We start from the raw sequence: 17,841 nt of genomic DNA, 5'->3' as shown, positions 1-17,841 counted from the left end.
GACTTGGTGGTCTAGCCATGGCCTCTTCACAGAGTATCATGCCCCCAAATGAACCTCCGATCGAATCCTCATGGCTGAAACCAAGCCTGTTTCCAGCTTTTAATACAATACTTCTTATTACAATAAGTGGCATCTTCTTCGCCTTTCCGTGAGTCTCCCATGGAAGGTGTCAATGTCTTAGACACAGAAGAGGAAATAGACAAGGACAGTACAGAGGCAGGGAGGGAAGTGGAGAGAGAGGGTCAGCAGGGGAAGGAGGATATAGAGTTAGAGGGAACCCAATGTGAAAGCACAGAGGTCTGGAGTGTCTGACACATTTAGGGAACTATGAGAGGCTGGTAATGCTGGTGACATTTTGTGGAGTCTCCATGGTCTGTCTCTAACCTGGATATTTAGATCTGTCCTTAAGGCGAGTGAGTCCTACCTCAGGTGAACTAGGCATTGTGGGGAGCTCTGGGTTTCCCCAGACTGGGACTGAGTCTGGCTCTGGTTTCAGGTGCCGGTGGTTGGCTCAGAATGGGCAGTGAGAATTTGCCGTGGTTTCGGGCCTATTCTTTGTAGTGTCCTTCTGCAGCTTCATTTTCCCCAATGGGTCAGACCCAGGCATTTTACACAAAGGTAAGGCCTCAGACCCCTGGAGATGGAGGTGGTATCCCAAGGGCTGATGCCTGTAGGGGTGATTTCAAACATGCTAACCCCCCTCAACCCCACCCCTCGCCCCCGTGGCCTCAGGAGCCCTTCCATCCATGTCATCATTACTTGGGCCCTGGCACTTCATTTCCCAAGCCACTGAAGTGCGAAAAAACAGAATCCTGGAGGTGTTCCAGCTGCTTTAGAAGGAAGGACTGGGCAGGCTGGCAAGAGAGGCCAGCAGGCTCTTCCAAACCACGCAGTTCACTCCTCCTCCTTCCCATTTTACACACGACTTCAAGCACTGATCACTATTCCAAAAGGGGAGAGCTCTGTATAGAGCTCCTGTGGCTGGACAGCCCTTTCTCTCTGACTGCCGCCCATCTGAGTGGTCAGCTTGCTCAACAGGGACTGGGATTCCCCTGCCCTCCTCCTCCCCACCCTTCTTGTTGCCCAATGATGCTATGGGACGGCCCCAAGCAGTAGAGTGGTGGAAGCGCCTCCTACCACTGCCCAAATCACTTTCCATGCCAGGCTCCTTAGAAGAGGACCCGAACATTCAATACATAGCACAAGTTAACAACACGACCTTTCGCCTGCAGTGGTGCTCGAAGTGTTCTTTCCATCGCCCACCCCGGTCCCACCACTGTCCCTTCTGTAATATCTGTGTGGAGGTAAGTACTCCTCCTTCCTGTACACTCAGCAACCCATCCCAGGGCACCTGGCCAGGACCAGGAACCTCACATCATATGTGTTCCAGGGGTGGGTATGAGATCATCTTCCCACACTGGTACAAGTGGCTCTCAGCCACTCTTGGTCACTTATATATGTTATTGCCTCCAGTTATGCACTTGTCCTGAGACGCTGGCCTTGCTTGCACAGGTGCTGACATGCAAAGGGCACCATCTGTGCTGAGCCTGGTGGAGTGAAGGGGAGGAAAGGCAGTGACTGTCCCACTAGCTTGCTGATACTAGATACCCATAACTTTAGGCCGGCTGCTGCCCTGTTCTGGGTATCGTTGCCTGTCCACCTCTGGGTGTCCAATTGAGGATTTCCGGGGTTCCGAGTGCTCTTCTCTCATGTGCACACCTTGCACGGTTTTCCAAGTACAGAAGGCTTGCTGGGCAAGAAATTCTTCTCATCCTTACCCAGTATCTGAAAAAATACAGCTTCAGAGCTTTTCTGTATCCTGCTCAAAGTGACACCAGGCAGGTCTTGTCTCTAAAGACCTCACTCATGACAAATGACCTGATGAGCCATGGCGTCCTAACTGTGCTCTATCCATGGACGTGCTGGTTTCACCCTGGAGATGGGAGCTCATGTGCAGGGCCAAGAGCAGGTGGTCTCTGGGCTGGGTTGAGGGGGGGCCTCAAGATTTGGGGTATTGGGCTAAGCAAATAGACCCTCAAGGTCTGCCTTCTCTCCCCTAGGACTTTGACCACCACTGCCTGTGGGTAAACAATTGTGTAGGTCAAAAAAATTTCCACGTATTCGTGCTGCTGCTGGTGTCCCTGTGCCTTTATCTGGTTGTTCTTCTGGCTACCAGTGTGCTTTTTCTCATTCGTACAAGACACATGCCCTTGTCCCTGGACTCAGCCATGGCGTATCCACCCAGACCCAAGGGCCCACACTTGGAAGAGAATGGGTTTTGGGGAGGGACAGACAGCCAAGGGGCAGGTGAGCCAAGAGGCGGGGTTAACCGAGGGACGGCTGATGTTGTGGGCAATGCTAAAGGGAGAAGCTACTTGGGAGGACCTATGAAGGACATGTTGAAGGCGAGTGGGGTCAGGGAGATGGGCGTGGTAGGATGGACTATGGAGTTAAGAATCTAGGGAGGCCAAGAAGTGGGGTAATGAAGGTTGAAAAGGGTCAAGTGGGAGGACAGCTTGGTGGGGTGAGGTTTTTCATGGGTGTGCTGGATTAATTGTCCAGTCCAGGGAGGAGAAAGTGGGTGGGCGGGGCCAGCCAGGGCGGGGCTAATGAGGGCGTGTCGGTCATTGAGCTGGGCCAGGAGAGAACAGTTTGTCTGTTCTTCTTTGCTTGTATATGCACAGCATCGCAGTAGCTGTACCCGTCTTGGTACTCCTGCTGCCTGTCATTCTGATCCTGAAGATACAGGCTGTGTCATTGAGCAAGGTCAGCAAGTACTGCAATACCAGATGGTGCTGAGGCATCTTGCATCTTTGGGAATCCGGCACTTTCGGCTGATCTACACTGCCCTTGGTCCTGATGGTGCCTCATGAGTCCTTCCAGACCCACCCCTTAAGATGCAGCTCGAATCTTTCCTCCCCCTGGAGCTCAGTGGTCATTCTTCCTCGTGGGTGCATTGCATGGAGAGCCTGTTATTTGAGGGATGGCTGCATCCTGCGCTTGTGTTGATAAGAACCCTGCGATCAGAATAACACCAGCAGACACCTAGGAAAACGCTTGAGACGGGGGTCGGTCCTGAGTGGTGTAGCAGCCTGCAAGAAACTGAGTTTGGCGAGGCGAGCATTGTAGAGGAGGACATGCCACTCTTCCTGTCCTAGGTGTGATTTTGCAAAGGTGGAAGACAGGAGGGTGTTGTCTGTGAGAGGCACACCTTTGCCAAAAGGCACAGAAACCCGAAAGTAGGATGTTAAGGAAATGAGGAAGGAACGATTCTAAATCAAACCCAAGGTGGCATGGGCAATGAAGTTGACCCCGTGGGAGTCAAGATTAAAAAGCCCCTAAAAGTTGAGCGTGAAATTTAGTTTTGATGAAGTGGAAACCTGGGAGCCATGGTGGGATTTAAAGAAAAAAAAAACAACCACAAAAACTCATTTATTGAGGAATAAATTAAAACTGCAAAATTCACCCTTTTAGTCTAGGATAAGGGATTTTGACAAATGGATACTGTCCTGCATTCTCCAGCATGATCAAGTTTAGGCAGTTTCTTTACTCCAGAATATCCTTTCATTCACCTGTTGTTGTTTTTCTTTTCTTCCAGGATCACATGTAAATGGAGTCATTGCCTTCTTTTCTCTGGCTTTATTTATTTAGGACAATGTATTTGAGATTCATTCATGTTGTCGCTCATATCAGTATTTTATTTTCTTTTATTGCTGTGTAGAAGCGTATGGATGCCCTATAGATTGTTTATACATTCATCAAACGAAGGATTTTTTACATTATGTCTAGTTTTTGCCAGTATTTTTGTTTGTTTTGTTTTGTTTTTTTCATACTAGAAATTGAACCTGGGGGTGTTTAATCACTGAGCCACATTCCTAGCACCCCTCCCATTATGTTTAAAAATTTTTTTTTTTTAATTTTGAGAAAGGGTCTCACTAAGTTGCTTAGCGCATCACTAAGTTGCTGAGGCTGACTTTGAACTTGCCATCCTCTTGCTTCAGGCTCCCAAGCCTCTGGGATTATAGGTGTGGGCCACTATGCCTACCTAGTTTGGGATAGTTATAAATAAAGCTGCCCCATACATTGATGCACAGGCATGTGAACATAAGTTTTCATTTTTGTTGAATAAATTCTTAAGGGTGGCATTGCTGAGTGATAAGGTAAACACATGTGGAATTTTGCAGGAAATTGCCAAATTTGTCTTCCAAAACAACTGCAAGGTTTCTAAATTCTACCAGCAATATTTGAGAATTCCAGTTGCTTCACATCCTCACCAACATTTCACACTTTTTTTTTTTCAAATATCTTTTAGGTATCAGTTGACCTTTTATTTATTTATTGCAGTGCTAAGAATTGAATTCAGTGCCTCACACACACTAGGCAAGCATTCTACCACTGAGCCACAACCCCAGCCCCTCACACTGTCCTTTGTTATTTTGTTTTGTCTTTTAATCAAACATGTCTTATTAAATGAGTCATAGTATTTCATTAAGGTTCCAGGTTGTGTTTTCCTAATGAGTAATGATGTTGAGCCTATTTTCATGTCTGTTTGGCCTTCAGTGGGTCTTTGGTAAAATGTTTACTCCTGGCAGGGCACAGTGGCGCACACCTGTAATCCCAGCAGCTTGGGAGGCTGAGACAGGAGGATTCCGAGTTCAAAGCCAGCCTCAGCAAAGCGAGGCACTAAGCAACTCTGTGAGACCCTGTCTCTAATAAAATACAAAAAAAAAATGGACTGGGGATGTGGCTCAGTGGTTGAGTGTCCCTATATTCAATCCGTGGTACCCACTCCCCCCAAAAGCGTTTACTCCAATCTTTTGCCCATTTGAAATATGGTTGTTTTCTTATTGAGTTTTAAGAGTTTTCTACATCAGATCCAGATCTAGGTTTTGCAAATCTCTTCTTGCAATCTGTGACTTGTCATTCCATTTTCTTCAAAGCATCTTCCCAAGAGCAGATGTCCTTAGTGTTGTTTTTCTAGGACTAGGGGTTGAATCAGGGGTGCTCAACCAATGAGTTCTCCCTCAGCATTTTGTGGCTGTAGTACATTCTACATAGAAAATTGTCATCTGTGAAGAACACTTTCATTACTTTCTTTCCAATCTGTGTTTCTTCATTGCTTTTTCTTTTTAGTGTAAAATAGGAATGATAGGGGTGGACATCTCTGTCCTGGGATTCCTTTAGTATGGCAATCTCTTCACTAAAGGCTCTTTCAGTAAGACTGGTGGGCACCATCAGTGGGGGAGGGGATGCTTCAGACTCCGAGACAGTGAACAGACAGAGGAGCCTACCTGCTCATCACCTCCCATCCTTTTACTCCCCAGCCCACCACTGCCATATCTGGTCCTCCTCCCACCTGAGACTCTGTACTTGGCTTTTATTCATCAGCCTTGTGGTCTGCCTTTACTTTGAGCTTGACCTTTACTGCTTTGTGTACTGAAGGCCTTCAGCCCAGATTTTCCTGGGCCATGTGATTTTTGACTAGGAAACTATGATTGGGCCTCCCCACTGCCCCTGTCCTCCCTGATAGTGAAATTCAATTAAGGCATAATTTTAGAAAAAAAAAGAGAGGTGGGGAAATGAAGTGGGAGTGGGGTGGTGACATTGTCTTTGGAGCAATTGAGCAGCACAAGGAAGAGTTTAAAAGGTATCTTAAAGGGCCTGGGGTTGTAGCTCAGTGGCAGAGACCTTGCCTAGCATGTGTGAGGCACTCAGTTCGATCCTCAGCACCCCATACAAATTAAAAAAAAATAATAAGTTCTATCAACAACTAAAAAATATTTTTTAAAAAACGGGGGTGTGTGGAAGGATGAGGTAAGAGGACGGGTGTGGCTAATGGAGACAGAACAAGGGTCTTGCACAGGGAGGCACAGGATGATGAGGAGCCCTGAGAAGGCAGGAGAAAGAAGTGCAGTGTCAGCACAGTCTGGAGAGAGCTGCTCACAAGTGGGTCGAGGGAGGTCACTCTTCCAAAGGAGCATAGGAAGGCAGGAGGCCCTGGGTCACTCTTGGGCTCCCCTGCCCTTAGAATCTTGCTCCAGGCCTGGGCTGAGCCCTGGCTTAGCTGACTGACTTAGGAGGAGTCACTGGGAGATGGCCTTGCCCAGTCCTGCTGATTCTGAGCTCCTCTTCCCATCCCCATCTCCCTCCAGGGCAAATCACTCTGGAACAACAACCCCTTCGACCAGGGCTGTGCCAACAACTGGTATTTGACAATTTGTATGCCAGTGGGACCCAAGTGAGTTGGTAAACTGAAGGCTCAAGTGGTGAACTTCTGGGGCTGGTGGGAGTGGGGTGAGATAAAGGTAGGTTTTCTTCTTTGGTCCCTGACCCCAGCTCCCAGGCCCTGTCACCCATTGTCCTTTCCTTTGGGGTTTTCTCCAGGGCACTCTGGGAGCCCCTGGGAACGTCCCTATTCATTGCCCTTCTAGGTTCTTGCCCTAAAAAATGGGGTAGAGGGGAAATGCAGCCGGGATGAGACTCCTGGCTGGGAACCCTGGGCTCTGTGCTTTCCAAGATGAGGGTGAGGGTGGTCATGGGGACAAGGCCAAGGTGGGTAGTGACTCCCTGCATTTGGTCTATCACGCCCCAGGTACATGTCTGCAGCTACTTGGATGCAGCAGGAGGAAGGCACAGAGTGGGACCCTGAGCAAGGGGACCCAGTGCACACACGGTTCTCACCACAATATTCCCGTCAACACCGTCCCACAGAGCTCCCTGGGCCCACATCTCCAACACATGGGCAGGGCCCCCCAGGGAGTGGCGAGGCTGCAGCTTTATAGGTTGTGAGGAATAGTGGGTGTGCATTGGGAGAGGGATGTCTGTGGGTCACACATGTGTTGGGGGAGGCTCCTGAGGTTGGGCTGGCCCTGAAGATGAAGCACATGGAGCTTAAGGAATGGAAATATGAACCTGAGTGTGCGGGTTCCAGGTTTCAGACACTCATTGCTCATCCTAGCTCCACTTCTTTCTTTTTGTTGTAACAAAGCTCCAGATTGTGGAAGGAGGTAGAAATCTAACAATTAAATATCTTCCCAGTTTACTCACTTTCATGGTGGGATTTATGATGTAATTCTCTCTCAAAAATAAAATGAGCTGGGGATGTGACTCAATGTTTAAACAATCCTAGGTTCAATCCCTGATGATGATGATAATAACAATAATAATAATAATTTGTACATATGTATGGCATATAACATAATTTGACAAAAGTTACATTGAAGAATGTCTGAGTCAATCTTTCTAACATATACATTACTTCATATTCTTATTTCTGGTGAGGACCCTTAAAATCAACTCTTTGAGTCATTTTTAGTGTAGATAACATTATCAACTGTACTCTTTCTGTTGTGTGTTATTATTAACTGTAGTCATTATATTGCACAATAGATCCCATAAGCTCATCCCTCTCATCTAAGTGTAATTTGTTCTCCTGAGACCAGCATCTTCTCCCTCCAAAGCCCAGCCACTCCTGGGCCCCTGGCAGTCACCATTCTGCTCTCTGTTTCTATGAGTTCAACTTTTATCGATTCCACATGTAGGTGAGATCATGTGATTGTTGCCCTGTGCGTGGCTATTTCCCCCCATAAAACGTCCTTTGGCCTCATTCATTTGTCATAAATGACAGAATTTCCTTATTTTTTTTAAAGACTAAAGAGTATCCCCTTATATTTCTAAACCACATTGTCTGTATCCATTCATCCACCGATTGGCTGGACCATAGGGTAGTTTTTTGATTTTGTTTTTGTTTTTTTTTTTGGTGCTGGGAATTGAACCCAGGGCCTTGTCCATGCAAGGCAACCACTCTCCCAACTGAGCTCTATTTTTAATTTTTAAAGAAACTTCCCATACTAATTTCCATAATGACTGTACTAATTTACATTCCTCCAAACATAGTACAAGAATTCTAGTTTCTCCACATCCTGACCAGTACTTAAAATCTTTTGTCTTTCTTTTTCTTTTAGTTATGATGGGGGTTGAATCCAGGGGGACTTTACCCCTGATAGCCATCTGGAGACCTTTTTACTTTTTATTTTGAGATCAGGTCTCACTGAGTTGCTAAGGTTTACCTTGAATTTATAATCCTCCTGCCTCAGCCTCCTGAGTTACTGAGATTAAGGCATGTGCCACTGGTTCTTTTGTCTTTTTGACAATAGCCATTCTAATAGGTGTGAGAGGGTATCCCATTATGATTTTAATTGCATTTCTCTAGTGATTAGTAATATTGAATTTTTTTTTCAGATCTTTGGTCAGTTGTGTTTCTACTGAGAATGAAGTGATGTTTGGGTCACAGTCTGCCACTAAATTTTATGTCAATTTCTGTTGTAGCACAAGAAGAAGGGATGACATGCATTGGGTCATGGAAAAAGGTTAGGAGTGGTACTAGAATCATAACTACCAGGTCTATTGAGCTTTGGAGCAGACCATGCTAGCCTTAGGGTTTCTCTTTTTGTTTTGTATTTTTCATTAGATATATATGACAGCACCATGCATTTTAATTCATTGTACACAACTGCAGCACAAATTTACATTTCTATGGTTGTACCTGATGTAGTGTTCACACCATATGTGCATTCATACATGTACCTAGGGTAATGATGTCCATCTCATTCCACCATCTTTCCTACCCCCATGCCCCCTCCTCACCTCTGCCTCCCCTTTGCCAGATAAAAGTTCCTCCATTTTTCCTTATCAGAGTGAACATTCAGCCTTTGGATTTTGGGGATTGGCTTACTTGATTTAGCATGATATTCTCTAACTCCATTCATTACATGTCGTAATTTTATTCTCTTTTAATGCTGAGTAATATTCCATTAGGTATATATACCACAGTTTCTCGATCCATTCATCTATTGACGGGCATCCAGGCTGTTTCCACAGTTTAGCAATTGTGAATTGAGCTGCTATAAACATTGATATGACTGTGTCCGTGTAATATGCTGATTTTCAGTCATTTAGGTATAGACCTAAGAGAGGGATAGCTGGGTCAAATGGTGGTTCTATTCCAAGTTTTCAAAGGAATCTCCATACTTCTTTCCAGATTGGGTTGCACCAATTTGCAGTCCCACCACCAGTGTATGAGTGTACCTTTTCCCCTTCTACATCAGCATATATCGTGGTCTGTCTTCAGCACACAGGGCACTTTGTGGTACAACCACTGTTCTATGTGGTTTACATGAAATAACCCACAATTCCTTGTTTTACAGATAGGGAAATTGAGTGACCAGGTGCTAAGTGCTACCCAAGGTCTCCCTGCTGGACAGTTGTAGAGCTGTGATTTGGACTTATGAGGTCTGGCTCCAGAGTCCTTGCCACCAACCACCAAGCAGGTGACTTCAGGAGGGGTTGCTGTCAGGGGCCTGAGTAGAAAGGGAGTGAAGTTGGAGCATGGGATCAGTGCCTGAGATGGGTGCTGCCAATAATGGAAAGGAGCCCTGACTGGTGAATCCCAGAGGGCAGACGACATTTAGGTCCCTTGAGAATAGTGAACCTAGACATGGAGGTAACCATTGTGAAAAGAGCAACCATTCTCCAGAACAGAAACCTACTCTCCAAGTACAAGGATTTCACCAGAGCCTTGTCCCTCGAGGGGGAAGGCGTTTCTCCTACTCCAGGCTCTTATCTCCTGCAAGGTGCTAGTGGTGGTGGAAAAAGTAGGAAACACCAGTGAAAGTCACACCCCAGCAATACAGGCTCACTCAACACCATGATATAATCATAGACCACAGAATCCTTCCTTCCTCTCTACTGTGCCACTATACCAAAAAGCCTCCGCACAACTTTAGAGAATTAGAGATGAAAGAGAAAACACTAAACATGACCGAACTTCTAGACAGATGAGCACAAAATCTCACCAAATAATTGGCCTATTTACCAGTTCATTTTATTCAGTACACTCTCTAGCGTTCAATCAAAAATTATTACAAGGTATACATACTAAAAAGCAAGAAGAAAGAAAGTCTAAGGACATAAAGCAAGCATTCAAATGAGACCCTCAATTGATGAGTCTGTGGGAATTATCAGACAGGGATTTGAAACAACTATGATTGAGATCCTAAGGGTTATAGAGGGTTATAGCTGAACAAGAATATTAAAGAAAAGATAGATAATGTAAGCTAATGATGGAAATGGTAAACAAGAAAAAAAAGGAAAGACTGGAGATAAAATGACTAAGATGAATGCTTAACACCTTTGATGGGCTCACTAGTAGCCTGGACATGACTGGGGAGAATATTAGTGAACTTGAAGATAGTTCAGAAGAAATTTCTCAGGCAAAATTGCAAAGAGAAAAGAAAAATTGAAACAGAAAATTTAAGAACAACGGGGCAATTGCAAAAGATAAACACATGTGCAGTTGGAATCGGAGGAGGAGAAGCAAAATAGAACAGAGTTGAGGAAAGACTTCGAGTGATAATGACAGAAAACTTTTATGAAGTAATAGATACAGGGAGTTCTGAGAACATCAAACAAGGCAAATACCCAAAATCTACACCTACCATCTTTCAAATTGCTGAAAATCAAAGCCAAAGAGATGGTATTTAAAGAAATAATCTTAGTCATAGAGGAGCCAAGATAAGAATCTTAGTGGACTTCTCATAAAATGTGCTAGAGAAAGAGAGTTGAGTGAAATTTTGAAGTGTTGAAAGGAAAACCTACCAGCCTATAATCCTCCAACCAGTGTGTCATCGTTTGATATTGTGTGTCCTCCAAAAGCTCATGTGGGAGACATGCCTTCAATATACATTTTAAATTGTTTTCCTGGACACAGTTTTGTTCCTGTATCTTCTTAAGAGATATCCTTGAGAAAAAGTTTTTTGAAAAATCTATTCTCAGCCAATCATTGCAGGACATGTCTCCTCATCCCCACTACTCAAAAGGCTGAGGCAGAAAGATGGCAAATTTTATGCCAGCTTGGGCAACTCAGGTGGACCCTGTCTAAAAATGAGGGGGATTGGCTGGGTATGGTGCTCGTTAGTAGGGCACTTGCCTAGCATGTGAAAGCCCCTACTTCAATCCCCTGTACCCAAAAATGGGGTCCTTGAAGAGGCTAATATCAAGGCAAAAAGGATGCAATGATCATTTCTTTTTACTTTTTATTAAGTTGCTAAGGCTAGCCTTCAACTTGTGATAGACTTGTCTCAGCCTCCTGAATTTAGGCATGTGCCACTGTCCTGGCCCAGAACTTTTAAAAATAAAATCAACCCCACAGCATTCTCATCTGATAATATCAAAAAGGTAACAAAAACAATATGAAAAAAATGTTTAACCTAAATATATATATATATATATATATATATATATATATATATATATATATATATATATATATATATATATTTAGGTGTAGTTGGACACAATGTCTTTATTTATTTTTATGTGGTACTGAGGATCAAACCCAGTGCCTCACATGTGTGATTCGGGTGCTCTACCACTGAGCTACAGTCCCAGGCTTTCAGTTATCATTTCTAGTTGGAGGCACTTTGTGACAGAATAATATTATCTCTTTTTCTGGGTAGGGGGGTACTGGGGATTGAACTCATGACACTTGACCACTGAGCCCATATCCCCAGACCTATTTGGTATTTTATTTTACAGACAGGGTCTCACTGATTTGCTTAGCACCTTGATTTTACTGAGGCTGGCTTTGAATCTGAGATCCTCCTGTCTTAGCCTCCCAAGCTGCAGGAATTACAGGCAGGCATCACTGTATCCAGCCCAATATTATCTTCTTTTAGTATGATCCAACCCAGTTGTTTTCTTGACTGTTTTAAAATAAATCTGTTCTCATCATCTGATACAATGCTCATGTACTCATCAAAACCAATGATACAGCTCTTATCATTATATTCATTTGCTCATAGAACCACCCCTGAAATTGGCACGTATTTTGCAAGCATCTGAAGAAGAGGGTGATGGGCTGCACCATTGCCTTCTGTGGTTTTTGCCCGACCATACCCATGGTGGAATCTCTGACAGACCACTCTCACTGCATGTTACTATCTCAGAAAGCCACTTGTGAGTAAATATATTTCTGCAGAATCTCTTAACGACGGCTACATAAAAATCTATAACAAATTATTATAATTTATATTATAATTTATTTAATTCTCTGTAGTAATTTCAAGCTTTACACGTTACTTTTACACTGTGGTGACCTTCCGTCTATCTAAAAAACATCTTTGTGTACCGAACCACTTGTTTCTTTAAAGGATTTGGGAGATCCCTGTGCTGTGGATCAAACCCAGAGCCTCACATGAGCTAGGCAATTGCTCCATCACTGAATGACACCGTTGGACCAGAATGGAGAGATTCTACTGGGAAATTTTATTCAAGCTCTTATAGTACCTAAGGAAATATATATGTATGACAAAATAATGGGTTTCTAGAAAATGATTATTTGTATCCACCAGATACATTTATGATGCCAGCCTTCAATTTACAGATTTTTTCTGGGGTTGTTGATATGATAATACATTGCTTTTTTTCCCCCAAGTAAAAAATTGCAATTTATTTATTTATTTTTATTAGTAAAATTTTACATAATACTGGGATTCATTATACCATATTCTTGCATGCACATAATTTGATCAGTCTCATGTTCCAGCTAACATATTCTTTTTTTTTTTTTTTTTTGGTACTGGGAATTGAACCCAGGGTTGCTTAGCCCCTGAGCAACATCCCCAGCATGTTTTTGTATTTTATTTAGAGATAGAGTCTCACTAAGTTTCTTAATCCCTCACTAAGTTGCTAGGGCTGGCTTTGAACCCACAGTTCTCCTGCCTCATCCTCCAAAGCCACTGGGATAACAGGTGCCACCACACCTGTCTAACATATTATTTTTGGGTGAGGGGAGGTGGTATCTTGAACTTTTCTTTTGTTTTAAATGCTGGGAATAGAACCCAGGGCCTCATGCAAGCAACCAATTTATCACTGAGGTACATCCCCAGCCCTTGAGCACTATTTTTAATAAGTCTATCTTTTGGACACGACCTAATGGCTGGGTATCATGAGAAATCCAGTATTTTATGTGTCTGGAACTTTAAGTATATTTTCACTCAAAATTCCTGTAGGACAGGATTTTCTCAGAGTAATGAACTGGCTATGGTCATATTCAAGAAGATGAGAAAACCAGCAAATATGGGAAAGACCTAAGATTGAAATTCAGATTTATAGTACACCAGGATTCAAATCTGGGTTATGTGGCTTCTCTGCAAGAGGAAGAAGAAAGTTTTTTTTTTCTTTTTTAATACCAAGTATTTTGAGCCAGGTGCAGTGGCACCTGTCTGTAATCCTAGCAGCCGGGGAGACTGAGACAGGAGAATCGAGAGTTCAAAGCCAGCCTCAGCAAAAGCAAGGCACTAAACAACTCAGTGAGATCCTGTCTCTAAATAAAAACACAAAATAGGGCTGGGGATGTGGCTCAGTGGTTGAATGTCCTTGGGTTCAATCCCCGGTACTAAAAAATAAATCAATATTTTATTGTATGTTGCTGCCAGTGTATATAAAATAATTACCCTTGTGAATGAGAAATTCATGAAAATTCAGAGAGGTAGATGTTAAAGATTGACAAAAGTAGAAGATTGTATTTTGGTACATGTGTTACAGGCAAATTTTTTGTACAGGCTTCAAATTAAGCTCTCTTGAATATTCACTGGTTCTTGAGCAGTGGGTTTGGGAAACCTCAGAAAGATGACTACAAAAAAGGAATAGACTTTCTGGGGTCTGAAGGAACTTGTACATGAAGATACTTCAGTCAGTAGGGGATCATGGTGAGCATTCTGCAGACAAAATTTTTTCAAGTCTGCAACTGCCTGGGAAACCTTCATGTGGTTGAGTCCGGCCTCCAGCAAGAGCTGCTGAACCACCTTCTTCATAGTGTCAACGCTGGAGGAACAAGACATGGTGCATTCGAGGGCCAGGTGACTCTTCTGTCAGAGGTTCCACAGGTCACCGTCAGCTGGGCCAGATGACTGGGCAGCGTGCAGCAGAGAAGATTCTTTTTCTCAGGGGGGGGCTATGGATTGAAATCAGGGCACTTGACCACAGAGTCACATTCCATGCCTTTTTTGTATTTTCTTTAGGGACAGGGTATCACGAGTTGCTTAGCACCTCACTATCCTGAAGCTGGCTTTGAACTCAGGATCCTCCTTTCTTAGACTCCCGAGCCACTGGGATTACTGTCTGTGCACCACTGCGATTGGCTAGAAAAGAGATTCTTATAGAAAAAGAGAAAAATAATTGCCAGGAATTAAGGGCTGATTTTTTTTTAATTGTTCTATTCTACATGACAGTAGAATGCATTTTGACACAACATGCATAAATGGAGTATTACTTCTCATTCACCTGGTTAAGGGCTGATTCTTTATCTGAAAACCCAGAAAGAGAAGCATGTCTCTTGGGAGCATGAAAGCAGTCATTCCAGTGTAGCTGAAGTCTGGGAAAGCCCAAGACTAACTTCATGGAGACCCCATTCTTCTGACACAGAAGTCAAAATATAACTGAGTAATTTGATAAGGGCCTAAGAGTAAATGGGAAGTCTCAACTGGTTCTAGGGATGAGTCACTCTTTATGGGGACACATTCCTCACTGAGCTAACAGAAGAAAACTCAGTTCCTTGTATCTAAATAGCATGTTTTAGGTTTCCATTTTGTTGTGAATTCAATTAACAAATATTTGTTCAGCTCCTGTGTTAGCCTGGGAACTCCATGAAATACTTATTTTCTGTACCCCATTGTCCAGGTTCTTGTAGCTGTCTGGCCAGCTACATGAGGACTGTGATGGTCACTTTCTCCTTCTTCTGAAACTACACCCTTATATTTCCTCCTTTACCAGTAACCGCCACCCCCCCCCACCCAGCCCATCTCTCTTTTAGTATCAATGTGAATGACATTTGTCTTTCTTCACAGTGCAATATCTAATTCCCCTCTTCTATTACCACCATATTCTTTTTTGAAATTTTTCTTATTGTGTGAAGGCTTTATTGGAACAATTCTTAGGATGTGTCTTCCATTGCAACCTCCCATCTTGGGATTGGAAGACCCTTCCTTTTTCTCCTTTGGGTTAATTATTTCAAACAGGTAATTTAGACCATTAAAGTCCCAGGAATTTGAATCCTGGATCAGAAGGGATGCTAGAGGTGGGGCTAATGGCGATTCTAGGGACAGATTATTCATAAACCTGTGGATTTGTGCCAGCTCCATGGAACTGCCTTGATTCTGCAATTTGCCACAAGCCAGATAACTGCCTTAATTCTATGAACTCCTGATACCCTTCCAGGAATTTCTCTATTTGCTTTGTATAACTAGAGTTGGTCCCTGTTCTATGCAAATCACAGCTGGAACTGATGCAGTAAAGCTTCAATTCATTCAACTGAATATGCAATAAATTTTATTGAACACCTATCCTGCCCCAGTCAGTCTCAGTGTGTGCCAAAGTGATTATCCAACTGATTTGTGGTAATATGTCCAAGGAAAAGATTGGAATTCAGTTTGTTGATCAGCTTTGTGTCACTGACAAAATACTTAAGATATACAACTAGAAAGGAGAAAAGATTTATATTTGGGTTATAGTTTCAGAGGTTTCTTTCCATGATTTGCTGATTCTGTTGCTTTTTGGCCTATAGTGAGGCAGAACATCACTGAGGGACATGTGGTAGACCAAATCTATTGACCTCATGGTGCCTAGGAAGCAAAGGAGAATTTGCTTTTATAGCAAAGCCTCTCACTCGAAACCCAGTAAACTCTGAACCATAAATGAATGAATGCATTGTTGAAGTCAGAGTCCTTGTGATTTAATCAGTTCTCAAAGACCCCCATCTTTGAACACCGCTGCATTGGGGACCAACTCTTCAACACTTGAGCTTTAGGGATCATCTAAGAATACCCAGATTTAGCAGAATTAAACCCTGAGCTGATATTTCTTTTTTTAAAAAAATGTTTATTTCTTATTTTTAGGTGTACAGAATATCTTCATTTTACACTTATGTGGTGCTGAAGATGGAACCCAGTGCCTTCTGCATGCTAGGCGAGCGCTCTACCACTGAGCCACAACCCCAGCCCTCTAAGCTGATATTTCTTGAGAAACATCCCCACATTTCTATGTCAAGCTAGTTACTAGAAATCTTCAACAGCTGCAAATCATCAAAGAGAGACATTTCTCCCCTGCCAGATAACTTAAATTACCCTTTGATAGAGGCTATAACTAGGCAATTTATACCAAATAGAGTAGGAGGAAACCCAGGTTATTGGCCAAGTTATTTCAAGCCAAGTGAGTCTTATAGCATCTCTCAACTATTATCAGTAATGTGAGTAATGACAGATTAACTGTAAAGATACTTTGCAAACAGAGAGGAGCCTGGCAATTGAAGTTCTAGAAATGGATAGTTTTCTTTGATATTCAGAAGTTGTCAGACTACATGGTTTTTGTTTGAAACTTACTAAGAATTCATTACATATAGGATATTTCTAATTCCTCAAACTTCTCCAGGAACCGCCTCCAAATCCCACCCAGTTTCTTTCTTTCTTTTTAAAGAGAGAGAGAGAGAGAGAGAGAGAGAGAGAGAGAGAGAGAGAGAATTTTTTGATATTTATTTTATAGTTTTTTTTTGGCGGAAACAACATCTTTAATTTGTATGTGGTGCTGAGGATCGAACCCAGGGCAGCGCACATGCCAGGTGATCACGCTACCACTTGAGCCACATCCCCAGCCCCTCTTTCTTTCTTTCTTTTTTTTATATGTAGATGGACACAATATTTTTGTTTATAAATTTATTTTTTAATGTGGTGCTGAGGATCAAATCCAGTGCCTCACACGGGTGAGGCAAGCGCTCTACCACTGAGCTACAGCCCCAGGCCCCCACCCAGTTTCTTAAACAAAAATTCTTGCTATGGTCTGAATGTTTGTATTCCTACTCTCAACCCCCAAATTCATATGTTGAATTTCTAAGCCTCCAAGGAGATGGCATAAGGAAGTGGGACCTATGGGAGATGATGAATTCATGAGGGCAGAGCCCTATATTCCTGTATACAGTGCATGCCTATTGCCAGAGATTACTATCTTTAAAAATGGGATAGTGTTCTTCAAAATAAGCCAAGGGGCTTATCTGCCCATTTCAGCAAGTGAGGACACCGCAGGAAGTTATTTATGAATCAGGAAAGCTGGTACCATGACCTTACATTTTTCAGTCCCCAGAACTGTGAGGAATAAATTTGTTATTTATTATTTTAGCATCCCAGGAATACTAAGATAGTTCATAAACAAATAAGTAGACTCTTTGCTCTGAGAATTATGAAATAGAACCCATGTGGGGAAAAACTCTTATCTAGTTATGTTTTCTTATAAAAAATCAAAATAGTAGGGGAGATATAGGTATTTACTGTTTTAAGTGTAACCAGAAATGGTGGTGTTTTGTTTTTTTTTTTTCCTAGTTTGTTTCTACACCATGGATTGAGCCCAAGGGCACTTAATCATTGAGTATATCATACATGCCCAGCCTTTTTTTTTATTTTTCATTTTGAGACAGTGCCTTGCTAAATAGCTGAGGCGGCTTTGAAAATGTCATCTTTCTGTCTCAGCCTCCTGAACTACTGGGATTACTGGTATGCACCATCATACCCATTCCCAGGATTGTTTGAAATGTGTGTTAAGTCACATAGACAAAGAAAGTACTGTCATGAAGGAAGAAGGGACTTATACTACTGATCCCTACAAACAGAAGGCACTGCAGGCTGTGAATGGGGAGCACACAGGGAAATACCAGGTCACTCAGAAAACAAGGTCAGAGCCTGTATTGTGGTTTCTAAGGGAAGGACTGGGTAAAGGAGCATAAGTTTTGAATTGTTT

General features: G+C 42.9%; 2 pseudogenes; one reads left to right on the top strand and one right to left on the bottom strand.

Moving 5' to 3' along the window:
* Positions 1 to 17: 17 nt before the first annotated feature.
* Positions 18 to 6,242, top strand: LOC143641961 (palmitoyltransferase ZDHHC19-like; annotated as a pseudogene).
* Positions 6,243 to 13,051: 6,809 nt separating this feature from the next.
* LOC143641960 (guanine nucleotide-binding protein G(I)/G(S)/G(O) subunit gamma-5 pseudogene) lies at positions 13,052 to 13,901 on the bottom strand (annotated as a pseudogene).
* Positions 13,902 to 17,841: the final 3,940 nt, after the last annotated feature.

Source organism: Callospermophilus lateralis, chromosome 7, assembly GCF_048772815.1.
Source record: "Callospermophilus lateralis isolate mCalLat2 chromosome 7, mCalLat2.hap1, whole genome shotgun sequence".
NCBI classification, from domain to species: domain Eukaryota; kingdom Metazoa; phylum Chordata; class Mammalia; order Rodentia; family Sciuridae; genus Callospermophilus; species Callospermophilus lateralis.
Note: the sequence above shows the minus strand (reverse complement) of the source record. Positions and strands in the feature narration are given on the sequence as shown.